At 36.7% G+C, this 16,606-nt stretch overlaps 1 protein-coding gene across 2 annotated transcripts in view; it reads right to left on the reverse strand.

The window, feature by feature from the left end:
- The window catches only part of LOC118548702 (uncharacterized), a 627,159-nt gene that overhangs the window by 175,699 nt on the left and 434,854 nt on the right, over positions 1–16,606 (reverse strand). For both annotated transcript variants that reach the window (XM_078069499.1, XM_078069492.1), the window contains 3 exons: positions 7,500–7,646; positions 6,187–6,226; positions 1,443–1,569 (listed from right to left, as the gene is read on the reverse strand). The gene's annotated coding sequence lies outside the window, so the exon portion shown is untranslated. The remainder of the gene's footprint in view (positions 1–1,442; positions 1,570–6,186; positions 6,227–7,499; positions 7,647–16,606) is intronic.

The raw sequence follows: 16,606 nt of genomic DNA on the forward strand, positions 1-16,606 counted from the left end.
ATCGGATATAAAAATTCACCAGTTTAATCTTTACTGATAAATACCTCATCGGCATGTATCAATAATCCCGCTGCTCCTAAATATTTTGTGACTGAGAGAAATTAGAGTGGCAGTTTAAGGATGTTACCCTGAAGACCTTACTGGTTGGGGATGTGGATGGGAAAGGGATTCCTATTGCTAAAACCAATAATCCTGTAAAAAGAAGGGGTTATTTGGCTGACTTAAATATGCATGTGCTGCTGTCCCATCACTTGTCCCTGCTGTAGAAACAATTATGATGATACTGAGTTCCCTGGTTGCTAGGGTATGACTTCTATCTGTATTTTCACTCGACTTTGGCAGAATCCTTTTTTTGCTCTCAGGACCCCATTTTCTCATATCAAAATCAAAAAACCTATGACTAGGACATCTGTACCTGTGTCCCTTGGTCTTTTCTCATTTCCTATAAGCCATGTCCAGAAAAGGAAAGAGGGAGTACATGTTATGAAACTAGCTGAAATTGGCTGATTACTATTCCAAGTTTCATAATTACTGAATACCTATAAAATACTAATAATTTTTAGTAAATGGACTAGTGAACAAGGCTGATATAAGTTAAACCAGTAATTAAATTGTGCTGAACAAGATGCTACTTTTTTAATATAACAAATACTTTTAAAAGAGACCTTGAGATGAAATTAGAATGCACATGATTCCATCTGGGGATCATGTTCAATTAAAAAAAACCAGTTTTATGTAAATTACTTTAGTTAAAACAAAAAAAAGAGCATATAGAAAACATACAGGGAGGACAGTATTTTAAAAGTTTATTCTATTTTTTCTGTGCACATACTGATTTTAGAAAGTTTATAAAATTCAGAAATACACAAAGACGATTTAAAATAAGAACCCAAGCACCCAAAATTGATATCTAGGAACACTTTGATGTACAACAAATTATAGTAACCTCATATTTAATCTGTATAATTTTAACTATTCTTGAGCAACCCTAAGATCCTTGACCTATAATCTGTTATAAATTTTGCTGTTACAATCATGAGCCCAGTTCTGAGTCTGATCCAAAATGAGTGAGAATTGTAGCTAGTGATTGTAATAGACCAGCATCTCTCTTCATTGTGGCTCTATGATGTACGTGTGTATAACCAATAACTAACAAATTTATATTTCACTGCATATGGCAGAAATTATATTCTATGCAAACAGTCACATTTGGAGATTCAAGTTTTGCTTATGAATGTTAATTTCTATATTTCCTTCCCCATCTTTTTTGTCTTTTAGTCTTTTAATAGCTAAATATATTTTTTATTCTAAGAGACAGATTTGTACTTGGAAACCATCAGCTTCTATAGATATTTTTACAATAGAAAAACCTTTCCTTCCTGCCCCTACATGGGCAGGTCGATTTTCATTGAAAACGGCTTCAAGCTGGTTCTAATATTTACTCGCTTATGCAGGTGCGTTCATCAGCATGGAGTCTGTATCCCGTATCACATTCACGGTGGAAGGTGCCCAGAGTGTTAATACGGCACTGCTGGCAGCCTCCATTCACCACCACACATTCATCGACATCTAGAGGAGAAAGACAGATGGCCAGGATTACAATGTCATTCCAATGTCAGCTTCGGAGAAGTGGCACAGTATTTCTTTGATACACAGTATGTGTTATATTGTACAAAGGGACTGTCTCTGTTGCCACAAATCTTTGCTTGTTTGATCCATTTTGCTCCACAGTGTAAACAAGAGAATGTAGATAGAAACTTTATTGAGCTTTTTAAAGCCCAGCAACGATGAGCATAGGGATTGTCTCACAGTTTTCTATTCTTCACATACTAGTTAATTAGACAGATCTGAGATACAGATATTTCCTTGGGGAAGGAAAACCGGAGGGGAGAATTTCAATGAGCTCCTCTATCTGGAGCAGCACACGCTGGTAGATAAACACCCATTATTGGTCTGATGCTGCTGAATAAAGCCAATAATAGAGTTAAGACCTTGAATCTCCTTCTCATGTGCTATGGTGGCCATCAAGGCAAAGATAGATAAATTCAAATAAAATCATGGTCTGGAGTTCTTAAAAATACATCAATACATTTGCTCCATTGATTCAAGCTTCTTCCTTTTCATTCAGGGTTCCATTTTCTGAAATACTTAACATGTTTATGTGAAGTTTAATTTTAGAAAAAATGAAAAGAGATCAAGACTTATGGTCACGTATGTCTTATGATCAGTCAAGGTCATGATAAATTCAAGTAATATCCACTTTTCTTTAGGAAAGGAAAACAAATTCATCTCCCAGAATCTCTATTTCCTTATACCCTATGTAAATCAGTACTTATGTATCTAACATCATGAAGAGAAAATACCCACAAACGTAGGAAAACTTTTCAGGTGATCAGTGGAAAAAGAGTTTCTAGTTTTTCTTGTCTGGAGAATATTGTAACTTGGAATCTATGTCTTTTGGCAAGTGTCAACGTAAAAATCAGGCAGAGGTGGAGATTTGACATGGAAAAGCATGTGTCTCAGGAAGAAAATGTCCCTGACTTTCCATGTGTCCTCAGTCCCAGATATTCTGTCAAAGAATGTTGGGTATGAATATTTGTCACTAAAATATGTTATAATGATACACAATTAGCTTTACATTGAGTGAGATTACTTCCACAGGGCAAGATCCTTACTTGAGAAGGCATCAACATTGACAAGGAATACTATTGCCATACCTCATCATAGGACTTTTTCATACTAAAACCATCTGATCTGTAATGAATGTTTTATACTGTGGTAAAAAACTATAGACCTTGACTTGAGGGAAGTAAAAGCGTTTCTTTCATTTGGCTTTGCTGTGTGTGTGTGTGTGTGTGTGTGTGTGTGTGTGTGTGAGTGTGAGAGAGAGAGAGAAAGAAAAAAAATCCACATTTTGTACAATCTAGTATTTTCCTTCTAAATTTAGATATCCTGAAATATTTCTGATATTTTAAGAGGAATCCTATTTTAGAGATAAGAACTACTAACTTTTCAAAGTATTAGAATTTTTATTAAATTGTGAGTCTGTGAAAAGCAAACCTGTAAGTCTTTTTCATATAAACTAATGTTGATTCAGAATTCTCCATTTGTTATTTGTACTTTCTATAGGGCTTTAACATTTATGCTAGCTAAATTTTTATCTTTCCAGCTTTAGGATATTATTCCACAAGGTTGAGATATAATTTTGAATTTTAATTCTGTTAACCCCTGAATTAGCTATCCTTTCCAGGTCTTTTACTTTAGATCTACAGGTAAAACCCTTAATTCCCAAGAATCGTATGTTTTATATGATAAAAGCATTAAAAATTTTCTATAAAAATTATTATAACATACCATACATATGTATTAAATACATTAAAAATATCTTAAAGGGTGTGCACAAATAAAAATGATTACTTTTGAGGACAGAAGAAGGTCATCTAGATTGAGTGGAATGCAGGATGTGTGGGTGGGAGGGTGTTGGACAAAGATTTTATCCACATCTCCAATGTTCTAATTTTATATAAGAGAAAGTTATTCTGGTATTACTGGTATACTAAAACGTAATTTTTTCTTCCTTTTTAATTAAACTACAGTTGACACACAATGTTACACTAGTTTCAGGTATACAACATGCTGAATGGACAAGTCTCTATGTTGTGCCATGCTCCCCACAAGTGTAGCTACCACTTGTCACCATACAGTGCTCTTCCAATACCCTTGACTGTATTCCCTATGCTGTACCTCTGATTCCTGGGTCTTATTCATTCCAAAACTAGGAACCTGGATCTCCCACTCCACTCTACCTGTTTTGTCCATCTCCCCATTCCCCACTCCTCTGGCAACTATCAATTTGTTCTCTGTATTTATGGGTCTGTTTCTGCTTTTTGTTTGTTTGTTCATTTGTTTTGTTTTTTAGATCCCACACGTAAGTGAAATCATAAGGCATTTGTCTTTCTCTCTGACTTATTTCATTTAGCATAAAAAGTAATTTTATTTCATTTTTTAAAAAGATTTTATTTATTTATTTGAGAGAGAGAATGAGATAGAGAGAGCATGAGGGGGGGAAGGTCAGAGGGAGAAGCAGACTCCCTGCTGAGCAGGGAGTCCAATGCAGAACTCGATCCCGGGACTCCAGGATCATGACCTGAGCCGAAGGCAGTCTCTTAACCAACTGAGCCACCCAGGCGCCCTAGCATAAAAAGTAATTTTAAAGAAGTGTAATATGACCACCTCTCTTTGACCCTCCTCATCAAGCTTCATTAATTTTCTTTTTTTTTTTAAAGATTTTATTTATTTTATTGAGAGAGAGAGAGCACAAGAGGGGGGAAGCGGGAGAGGGAGAAGCAGACTCCCTGCCGAGCAGGGAGCCCAATGCGGGACTCGATCCCGGGACTCCAGGATCATGACCTGAGCCGAAGGCAGTTGCTTAACCAACTGAGCCACCCAGGCGCCCGCTTCATTAATTTTCTGACTGAAGAAATCAAATTAATGTAAAAAAAGAGTAATCATTGGGTTTATTCCAAAGATAAGAATGGACATCAATTCTGAGAGTGAGTCTTCTTTCAGTATGTTTTGGTGTGTTCATATTCTAAATCTGCCCCAGAGCTATAATTAAAGTACTGTAATTTATTATACACACACACACACACACACACACACACACACATACACACACACAAGCAACCAAACTGCCCCTGGACTTTGAGTTAAATAATCTTGGGGAAAATATCTTAGTGTTGAAACTTACTAGCCTGTCACCTTGATCTCTGAAACTACTATAAAATGGGATAATAATGATTGTCATATGTACTATGCTATGATTTCTTTTTTCCTTCCCTGTTCATGCATAAGATTTTGAAATAGATTGCTAATGACTGAGATTACATGTAGAAATTAAACAACAGGCAATTTTATTCCACTAAATAGTGGAGCTAACAATATAAGACTATAAAGTGAGAGTGCAAGACAGAAACAGTAAAGAACATGGGAATTCAAAGGAAAAAAGTCCATCTGGGGCTAGAGGGATAAGGGAATGTTAGAGGGTAAACATTGAGCAGTTAAGTGCGTGCAGAAGAGGGTGGGTAATGCAAAGGTGCAGTGGTTTGAATGTGCACAGTGTCTGAGATTCAGCATTCAGATCTGTCAAGCTGGAGAGTAAGCTTGATGAAAGGAAGTAAAGTTGAAAAACAAACCTAAAACTCCTTTTAATTAATTTGGCAAAGCGTTCCTCTTCTTGATTTACAATACAATACACTTCTAGGCAGGTTGAGACATCATAGGCTGTGTTCACACAGGAGCTAAGCAAACTTATTAACAGTTAAAAAAATCAATCATTTCTAGAGTGGTACCAAATACAAAGTAATTGGTTTGACTTTCTTTTTCTTTTATGCCTTTTCAGAATACATTGAATGTACTGATTGGGCATTGTATAACTAATAGTTCTCGTGCCTGGCAGCATGCTAGAATCACTTGGTGAGCATATAAAAATACTCATGCCCTGGTTCTACCCTTAAAGAGGCTTATTTAATTGGTCTGGGGTAAGATCTGGGAATAAAACATTTTAAAATCACCCTAAGTGATCCTAATGTGTAGCCAGAGTTGAGATCCCCTGATGTAGTTAATGTTTTAAGCACCTAGGATCTTGTTAAAATGTACATGCTAATTCAGTAGATCTGGAGCTGAGGGGCTGAGATTCTGCATTTCTGCCTAGATCCAAGGCAATTCTGATGTTGTTGGCCTGTGGACTGTACTCTGAGAAGCAAGAGTATAGACAGTCCTCTGATCACATGGATCAAAAATGTCATGATTGGTTCAACTTCTCAGTTGTTTGACCAAAGCAGACCAATTCAGTTCAAGTGGACAAATCAATACTCTGACCAAAATTATATACATTTTTCTATTTACTATATATATTAGATAATATATATATTTTCATATGTGTTCTGTATTTTTATTTTAATGATTTATATTTTAATTATCTACAAAAACCTCTGAAAATAAACCACCAATATTTCCCACAATATTCTTTCAATAATAGTTAATAATTTTGACTATTTTAGCACCATTTGTTATAAGAAATTACTTGCTTCTATGAAACATGAAGGGCACTTTAGTTCTTTTCTGATGGAATACCTCTGATATAGGATAAAACCGGGTTAGATTGCCATGATATTAGACACTCACGGTGAAGCTGTCACAAGTGATTTTCTTTTCCATCAAGATTCTGTCCAACAGAGTTAAAAAAACAGAAATGTCAATATTACATTAAAATGTTATTATCAAGTATACTTCATGTGAAAAAACTATTCCTCCAAAAATTCTCTGAGTTATATCTTCATGTTAGATGCTTAAAGAAAGCCCTGTCCTTAGAATTGGAGCTCTGGGACATTGCTGGGAATAATGATAAAGAGATTAGAATTTTTTTCAGCATTATCTCTGTGATATAGACCAAGGATTTCAAGATTTTTATACTATAAAAGAATGTCAGAAAGAATCAACTATGTCTGCTATTTTTCTTTTTAATGTTCTTTTTCTAAATATTTCTGCTGTATTTATTCCCAAAACTATTTCCCTAGATGGTCACAGATTATAATAGCTTAAAAGAATTCACATTATTATCAAATGTATTTTGCACATAAAAGCTCCCTGAGACAACAATGATCCACTTTTGTTTCCAAACAACCAAAATTGTTTCATATTATTTTCTTAGAGTGTACAACCAGAATAAGATAAATTATTCTTCCATTTCCCTTTTAATATATTATTCTCAGAAACCTGTTGATTGGAAATGGGTGTTTTCAGGTTGCTTTATGATGGAGATTACATTGTAGAAGTGTTAGGTTTGGAGGAAATATTGAAGGGTATAGTGAAGATTCCACTAGATTGTCCACGTGGCTTTATTTTCACTCTGTTATACCATAATACTTTCACTCTCATATACTATAGTATATCAAAACTTCTAACTATTCACTTGTAATTCTGTAGTGCCTGATTGAATGAACTCCCTAAGGTCAAAGATTTTGTTTTATTAAGCTTTTCTGGCATAGAGTCAATATTCCATAAATGTTGTATGAATGAATGAATGAATGAATGTGTGACTTGAGAGCCATGCACAGCATTTAGTCTTTTGTCCATCCACATCCATTCATGGGATTTCTTAGAATTGGGCTCTGATTGCACTTATCTCTCTTTACCCTTGCAGTAGGATGCTTGATACTTGTTTTGACCATTAACAAGTAGCTCTTAAAATCCAGGGCACAGAATCATTTCTAAGTTTGCAAAGAATAAATGTGAACTGTGTCTGAGGTGAATATTTACTGATTGTCTGTTAAGGATTTCATCTGTTTTTATCTTCCTCACTCATACTAGATAACCCCAGGTTTTCCTTTGGGGAATTTTATCTCTTCCACTTTAGAAAAGGCATATAGTTTATGTGAGATTGGTGAACACAACTCCTCTCTCAAATCCAAGGTAGACTCTACTTCACATTATCTTACCTCCATTTGCCATAGTGATTGAACAAGGTTATCTCTTCATTAGCATATAATTTTCTCAGGAATGAATGAATTTGTTCAGATGTGATCCAATCATCATGAAGCTCAACATGTGGGCTGGGAATCCTGGGACACAGATGCCTTCTTGCTCTGGAAATTATAAAGTGTGGATGTGAGCCATGAATGAAGCTACACTAAAGATAAAGCCAACAAGCAGGACAGAACTGAAGGGCTCACAGAGAACCTCAGTTGAGACCCTGCTTGAACTGTGCCTGAAGTCCTCCCTACCTCTAGACTTCTCAGTTAAGTGATCCAATAACCCCCTTTTATTGTTTAAGATTTTGAGTTGCACAATTCTATTGTTTATAAACAAAATCATACTAACTGATACATGTATACTGTAAAGATGGTGTGAAGGAGGAAGTCTCCAAGTGCAGTTCAAACTCAGCATACACTTATCAAAAAGATTTATTGTCCTCTAATCAGTAACGTGTTTTAATCTATATTTCATCAAGGGTCAGAAAAAGTCATGTAGCTCTTCCTTATAGTGTTTACTGGAATGATTATATTCTATCAAGATTCTAATGAATTTGGGGGTTTGTCACAATTTTGGTTCATTATTATTATAACTATTAAGAGTTTATCAAACTGCCTGTGTAAAGTCATGGTACATCTGATAGTGCCAGAGAGGTTGAAGATGATACCTTCTTCAATGGTTTCATCACAATCCCCCTTGAGTGATCCTTCTCTAGTTTTTCCTCCAAACTTTGGCCTCTGTTTTCCCCTTTTGTTCCTTTCTTGGAAGCTACCTCTGGTAGCTTAATGCTCAGTTAGTAGGAAATGAATACATGCTGCTAACTTTGCAGATACTATTGTTTCCTTACCTTCTGTCTTTTTGTAAAAAAAAAAAAAAATGTTACCAGTTTTCTAGCCCAGACATTCATCCAGCAGTAGAGATGGCCTTTCTCAGCAAAACCATCTAGTTCACAAAGGCAAACAGGATGGTAATATGTATTTTTAAAAGAATTACAGTATTAGGAAGGAACAAAGCTCAAAAGACTTGTTATTTTGTGCTGAGGATAGGACAATATTTGTTTTATAGAAAATGGAAGTCATTTGGTCTTGTAAAGTAAGGATTAAAGCAAAACACGATGGTGCTAGAGATGTGGCTGGGGCCTGATCATGAAGGGTTTTTCTGCCATACTAAGGAACCATTACTTTATAAACAATGGGCACCAGCAGAGTGAAGAACAGATTAGAGAAGTGGGAGACTGAAGACAGAGAAGCCAAGGAATAACTATCACCAAAATCCAGATGAAAGATGATGAGGACTTTATTGAAGGTAGTAGCAGTGGAAATAGAGAGATTTTGCCCAGATATAAAAGATGTTAAGGATAAAAAAATATATATATATGAGTTGGTTCTTAACTGGATGTGATGGAAAAAAAAGAATCAAGGTCAACTGCCTTGAGCAATTGGATGGATGGTTGTGGCATTCACTGAAATAGCACAAGAGGAAGAACATTTGATAGGATAGTTCAGTTTTGAACATAAAGGATTTGATGGGCAAATGAGATGGGAAGTTGGGAATATCTAGCAGGCAACTGAGTGTGTGGACTAAAATCAGGAGAGAAATATGGGCTGATTTTTCAGCTACCATCTATCTACCTGAAGAAGTCTAAAAATTAGGAGTCATCCTTGATACTTTCTTCTTCTTCACCCATATCTAATCTAGTAACCACATTATACCATCAAATTTATCTCCTAAAACATCTCAAATCTGTCCACTTGCATCTCCACTGGCATCACTCCAATCCAAACTGCATAGATGGTTATAATAGCATGCTAAAGCTACCTCCACATCCACATTGGGCCCTCCAATATCTTCATGCTGCACCACAGTGATGTTTAAAAAAAAAAAAAAGATCAAGTCACCTACTCCCTCACTCATGTCATGGTTTTATACCCTCCAATCACTTCCCATTGTTCTTAGAAGTAAACCAAACAATAACATGGTCGGCAGGTCCCTGCATCACACTCTCTGGTCTTTGCCTCCTTCTCTAATTCTATCTTGCTATTCTTTTTCCCATACTGTGTGGTGTTTTTTTTTTTTTTTTTAAGATTTTATTTATTTGACAGAGAGAGACACAGCGAGAGAGGGGACACAAGCAGGGGGAGTGGGAGAGGGAGAAGCAGGCTTCCCGCTGAGCAGGGAGCCTGATGCGGGGCTTGATCCCAGGACTCTTGGATCATGACCTGAGCCGAAGGCAGATGCCTAACAACTGAGCCACCCAGGTGCCCCTCCCTTACTGTGTTTTAACAACTCTGATCTTCTTTAAGTTCCTTGAAGACTCTGTACTCCTTTTGATTTCTTCCTCCCCTCCTTTACCTAAATATCTGTGCAGCCTGTAGATGTTCACCCAAACACCACTACCTTAGGGAAGCCTATATTTCTCCTTCAATGTAAGTCAGATTTATGTGTTATACTTTCTTAGGACTATCTTCTTTTCCTTTAGAGCCATTAACTCATCTATAGTTGTAGATTTGTGTGTGTGATTATTTGATATCTGTGTTCCTCATTAATGACTAAGTCCACGAAAGCAGGAACACTACCAAGTTTTGCTCACAATAGTAATCCGTGTTTGACACATAGAATATGCTTTATAAATATCTGTTAAACATGTAAATGAATGAGGTACAGAGTATTGGGCATTTCCATATAGATAGTAATTCAAGACACAGAAGCAGACAAGAGCACTAAGCAAAATCATGTAGATAAAAAAGACAAAAGGACTCTAATAGAGAGCCCTGGAGAATATCAACATTTAAGGCAGGCTATTGTAGGACACACAAAGCTGACCAAGAAGACCATGCAGAGAAGTAGGAAGAAAACCAAGAGTCTGGCATCATGGAAACCAAGGAAGGGAGGGGTTTAAGAAAGAAATGTGATCAACACAGAGATGTCAAGTAGGAAGTGCCATGCTCATTGAATTTAGCAAGAAGAATTTCACTAATGACATTGAGGAGGAGGAGGAGGATACTAATAATAATAATCCAGCTAACAATTACTGAATACTTACTATTTGTCATGCACTGCTCTAAACTCTTTACATATATTAACATATTTAATACTCAAAATACCCTGTGAAGTAGATACTGTTATTACCCCTACGTACAGGGGATGAAGCTGAGACATAGAAAACTGTTTCGATGGAGTAGCTGATACATATCCCAGATTACAGTGGTTTGAGTTGAAGAAGAAGTGGGAGACAAAGAAAGGGAGAAAGTTAGTTAAAAGATGTATTGCAATAAATGTAACTATTAAGGAGAGGGGTTTGTAGTTGGACAGGAGAGTGTGGTAGAAGCAGAGGGTGTTTAAGGTGGAAGAGACTTGCAGTAGCTTAAATACTGATAGGAATTGGCCAATAAAGAGGGCTTCGTTAAAGATGTAAAAGACAGAGGAAATTCTCAAATTATTGAGAATCTCAAATCACATTAGTGCATTCCAAGAGAAGGTATATGCTGGGAGAAACAATCAACCATGGGTCTTGAGCATCCCTATACATTTCTATGCCTGATCACTCTCTTTACCCAAAATATTTTTCAGGGCTGTGTTTGCACAGAGAGGTGAGTTCACATCTCTCCTGAGAAAATGAGCAGGCTTGTTTCCACTAACTGTGAAAGTGGTGGACATCCCCGAGCTCAGTGTTTCCTTTGTATAATGCAATCAATTGCATGTACGAGCATTCATAATAAGGCCTTGTGTCACTGCTGTGGGATACGGTGGGGACACAAGTTGACACAAACAAATGAAGCTTTGGCTATTGCTTTTGCCAGAAGTAATAAAGTCTTTTGTTTCTGACCCAGAAACCTCATGTCTTCTGTCAGCATCCAGTAATAGGTTAATTTGTAGTGTAAAAGTAGGGTAAAATCCCAGATCCTGCACAGTTCTTGATAGTATACAGAACAGAAATCACACACATAATCATCTCTTACTCTGGGTTAAAGAAAGCCTATATGTTACAAAGTGGAAGGACATGAGAAGCCACAGAGGATTTTCCTGTCTTCTTCCTCTTTCTACTATGCTTGTTGATTGCTTGTAGCCTTGAAACTATTAGTAAAGCATGATGCTTGGTAGACTTCTCTGCTTGAGCCTGATGTGACAATCTGATATTTTGCATTAGCTCAAAAGAGACAAAGGAAAAGATGTCATGCTAGGGTGCCTTTATGTGATTTTAAAGAACGCTGAGGATACAAATACCCAATCCAAGGAACTAAAAATGTTACTATATTGTGAGCTCCTTGAGGACAAAAATGATGTGTTTTGCTTATCACTGTGACTCCAGTGCCTATGTCAGCGCCTGGCCCATAGCACATGCACAATAATATTTGTTGAAAAAGTGAAAAATGGGGAAAAAATGAGTAGTGGATAGTTGAATTTCCAGAGGAAGGAGGAGAGAGAAAGTGGAAAGGAGCAGGACAGTGCAGAATCCTAAGTAGTAGGACAGTGCCCCTAAGGAGGAGTCTTTTTATTTTTTATTTTTTCGAAGTTTTTATTTATTTATTTGAGAGAGAGAGGGAGCACATGAGCAAGGGGGAAGGGTAGAAGGAGAGGAAGAAGCAGACTCCCCACTGAGCAGGGAGCCTGATGTGGGACTCAATCCCAGGACCCTGGGATCATGACCTGAGCTGAAGGCAGACACTTAACCGACTGAGCCACCCAGGCATCCCAGGAGGAGTCTTTTTAAAAGGGAATGAACAATATCAATGCTGCTGAAAATCAAATAAAATGGAGACTAAAAATAGTCTAAAGAGGGCACGTACTGAATGGAGCACTGGGTGTTATACGCAAACAATGAGTCATGGAACACTACATCAAAAACTAATGATGTAATGTATGGTGATTAACATAACATAACATAAAAAAATAAAATAAATAAATAAAAAGTCTAGTAGATTTTCAAACTATAAGGTCTTTCTGTTACAGTGCAGAATGTGGATAGCAAGTTAGTCTTCTGGGAATGTCTATTTCTTTTTCTTTTTTTTTTTAAAGATCCTATTCATTTATTTGACAAAGAGAGAGAGAGGGAGAGCACAAGCAGGCAGAGAGGCAGGCAGAGGGTGAGGGAGAAGCAGACTCCCCGCCGAGCAGGGAACCCAATGCGGGGCTCGATCCCAGGACCCCGGGATCATGACCCGAGCCGAAGGCAGATGCCCAACGACTGAGCCACCCAGGCGCCCCTGGGAATGTCTATTTCTTTAAAATTTTTCCAAGACCAGAATAATCTATGCTTTGTTATTGAAAACAGAGCTGCCAAGGTTATGCTTGGATCTATTATATTGCTGCCTCATCTATAACATGACCCAATATCATCCCTGAGGACCACACTATGACAAGGCTCTAGTATATTATAATACAATATTGTCATCACAGTTTCTCTGTGTGAGGGAGCAGCAAGCAATGAAAATAAAGCATGTACACAGAGCTGACTTCAAACATCAATTTGACATATACTTAACAAGATGCAAAATTATTTTTCTACTTCATAGGGTTAGTATCAATGGAAAAGAAAGTAAAATTTAGCCTCAACAAAAACTCATGTGGTTGGTTCTGCTTAGCTAATTTTCTCTATACCCAATTCAACTCACAGTCCAAATACATTGATTCTTTTCAGTTTTTAAGGAAGAACCAAACCCTCAGTGGCTGAGAGCTAAAGATGTTATTTCCAGGGTGGAAAAGGCTTTCTAGGTTAGAAAAACAGAAACCTTGAGTCAAACTCTTAGTTCACTTCTTAGAATAATGAATGGTATGGTCTCCAGGGATTTTGGTCTTTCCTACAGTGACTGGATCCACTTCCCCTTTTTTCTCTAGGTCTCACATAGCTCTAGCATGTAGATGGTGCTTAGTTTTTCCTAAGCAAATGGTGAATAAAGACACATCTAACGAGGTAAAAAGGAGCCATAGGAGATTGGAGAACCAAGATAGGGTTTGGAAATCAAAGGCAGGTAAGGAATAATGGCTGGCTAACTTCTTGCTTGATTGAGATAGCTGGGTTGATGTAGAAATTATGCAAAGACCTTTGTGAAGATCCTAACTCTAAGGGTCCCAAATGGGAGATGAGCATATGGAATCTGTATAGTCTATAGGCCACTGCTTGAAAGGTGCATCTTTTCCCAGGTGTTGGGATACAGGACAGAATACACAGTAGGGTTCTGTTTGGAGAAAGAGAGAGAGAAAGAGAAAGCATACGTGAGAGTGACAAAGTGGGAGTGAGAGAGCATCTCCAAGCCCAAATCTTCTCTTTCCCATTGACTATATGATTCAATAGGAAAACTGTCCTGGGAAAGTAAATGTGAGGCTAGCATTCTTAACTCAGAGTAGCTTTTGATTAGATTTATGCCCACTTACCATAAGAGTAAGACCTCTTATGGAAGTGAGGGAGAGAGAGACAGACAAGCTGTAACAGCAGGCAGAGAAACTAAGAGTGTGGCTGATACAGGGCCTTGGACAGGTCTTGGTCACTAGGTACCTGGGGAAACAAGATGAGGAGATCTAGAAGCTGGGAATTAAGACTCAGAAAAAGAGCTCAGAAACCAACCTCTCTCCTTTCTATTACAACTACCTCCTTTAGTTGACTTTCTTTCCACATCTCAGCCTAAGGGGTTGAATTAGCTAAAATAAACTGGCTCTTTTATAACATGCAGAAACCCTACAATTTATACCATGCATGGGACTTTGATAGAAACCATAATGATGAATTGATGTTTTGAGTTTGGAGAGCTCCAGTAATGATTTTATCTGCACAAAAAATTTTCTTCCTCTCTTTTTCCTGATTACAGAGCTCCTCTCTTGTGAGCTGCGATAGAGTGAAGGCTGTTTCCACCCCTCTGCTCCATGATCACCACCAAACTACTGGGTGGGCATGGGGCTCTGGCTGAGACAACCTGAGAACTCCTTCTCCCTAGCCACAATGATTAGATCTAGGAAGGTGACCCAAGCCAGATAAAATAACATCTTACCAAGGACTTTTGCTCAAGCTACCAGGGAGGGAACACTATCTTTTCTATACAGTGCTTGAAGTTGCACTTTATTTATATTATAAAGCTTGAGTTTGTTTTATATTTTTGTGAATATGTTAAATTGTGTGCCACTTCTAATGTCACCACTATTTCTTTCCTAGTAAAAGTTTTATTAAAATGCTAAAAATAACTGATTTATCCAATTGTAGAATTTGAAAGGACCTCAAAAGATAAACTAGTCCAAACTCCTACACACTGTAGGAGTCCCTTCTTCAACATTTTTAACAGATGGCTATTCAGACTCTGATTAAATATGTCCAACTATAGAGAGTATTATCCTTTTTATGTCTTTCTCCTCCTCCTACTTCTTCTTCTCCTCCTTGTCCTTTTGTATTTATGTGGTCTTACCACATTATAAAACATTTGGAAGGGAAAAAATATTTTTTTCCACCAGACAAAGTTATTTGAAACATAAAAAAATATTATAAACAAAATAGTATAAATGAAACAATGCAACATTTTGGTACTTTATTTGTTTAGTAAAATTGGTAACTTTCTTTAATTTTCACTTTATTACTTTTAAGAATAAATATTGTATGTTTGTTTATAAGTTATACCCTTTTTTTGGCAAACTATCTGCCTATGTTTTTTTTTTGCCCATTATGACACTACAGTCTCCTGTTCTTTCTCTATACCTTTCCTTGTCTGATGTTTACCAGAACAGGTACTATTTATCATTAAGTATCACACTGAAAACAGAATCTTTTTTCTTTTAGTTTTTTTTCCTCTTTGCTAACAGTTTCAACCAAACTTCTAAGAAAGATCAATTTAATTTAAAATACACTTCTAGACTATCCAAGATTTAAGCATTTAATTAGAAATCCATTAAAATAATTGTATTCCCTTTTAATGTAGTCACTTAACCTGTAGTTAAATGTGACTTCTATTATTATAAAATAGCTCATATATAATCTGATACTATATTGCTTAAAATTATCTCAGAAACATTAGCACTTGTAGATTAAGTACAAATGTCCTGAATTCACACCCTGAAGTTACTGTTCACAAAAACTGGTGCACTGATTATGTATTTAAAAGCCCAGCTGAAGCAAAACAATATTCCCTTTCTCATTTCTTTTGTTAACCACAGCCAAATAAACTAGAACTGAGAGAATATAATTTAGGAATCTTTCCTTCTTAAAATTAAGAATAATCTAAAAAACTCTTTTCTCCCAGCATTTATTTCTTAAAGAATTACATGTGATGACTTAATATGTTGATATACATAGTAAAGCAAATGAGTAAAATTAAACATAAAAATATACATTTATGTGACCCATGACTGGCCTTTATTTCTGATCTAAATCATTAACCTTTTAGTTTTTTTGATGGTTTCAACACTATAAGACCTAGACTATTTCCCAACCTGACTCCCGGCTTCCATCTGTTTATTACCACATTGCTCCTGATACTTCCTTCTCCTTTCTCTGCAGCTCCAGACCCTCATCTAACAGTTCCTCATGCACTAGAGACTTCCTGTATCTCTCTTCATCCAGCTGGGATATTATGTTGTCCCCACTGGCTCTCCAGAATCCCTTCTCCTTGATCCCATCCCATATCTACTGTGTCAATTCTGAATAACACCTATCATCCATCAGGGCCAACTTATCCTTTAGGCATAGTGCCTAGTAGCCACAATACTTTTAGAGACCCACATAAATGTTTTAATATCTTACCTTTTAGGTTAAAGAAAATATTTTAATATATGATATTAATATATTCAACTTTATATCAATGCAGTCATAAAATATACTTAAAAATTTTTTTTATAGATGAATGGTCCCATTAATGCAAACATGCCTTGTGTCCATGAAAATCATAATGTGGCCCTGCCATTAACTTACCTTGTTTTACCTCCAAAGACACCAAAAAAGGATAGCATTACTGAAGGAATTTTCACAAACCACTCAGCTCATGTTGATTCTCTATTTTTATATCACACACACACATGCACACACATGCATACACACACACACACACACACACACATGGACACACTCAGAGGCAGCTTCATGGGTATGTGCCAAGAT

Source organism: Halichoerus grypus, chromosome 1 (assembly GCF_964656455.1).
Source record: "Halichoerus grypus chromosome 1, mHalGry1.hap1.1, whole genome shotgun sequence".
NCBI lineage: Eukaryota > Metazoa > Chordata > Mammalia > Carnivora > Phocidae > Halichoerus > Halichoerus grypus.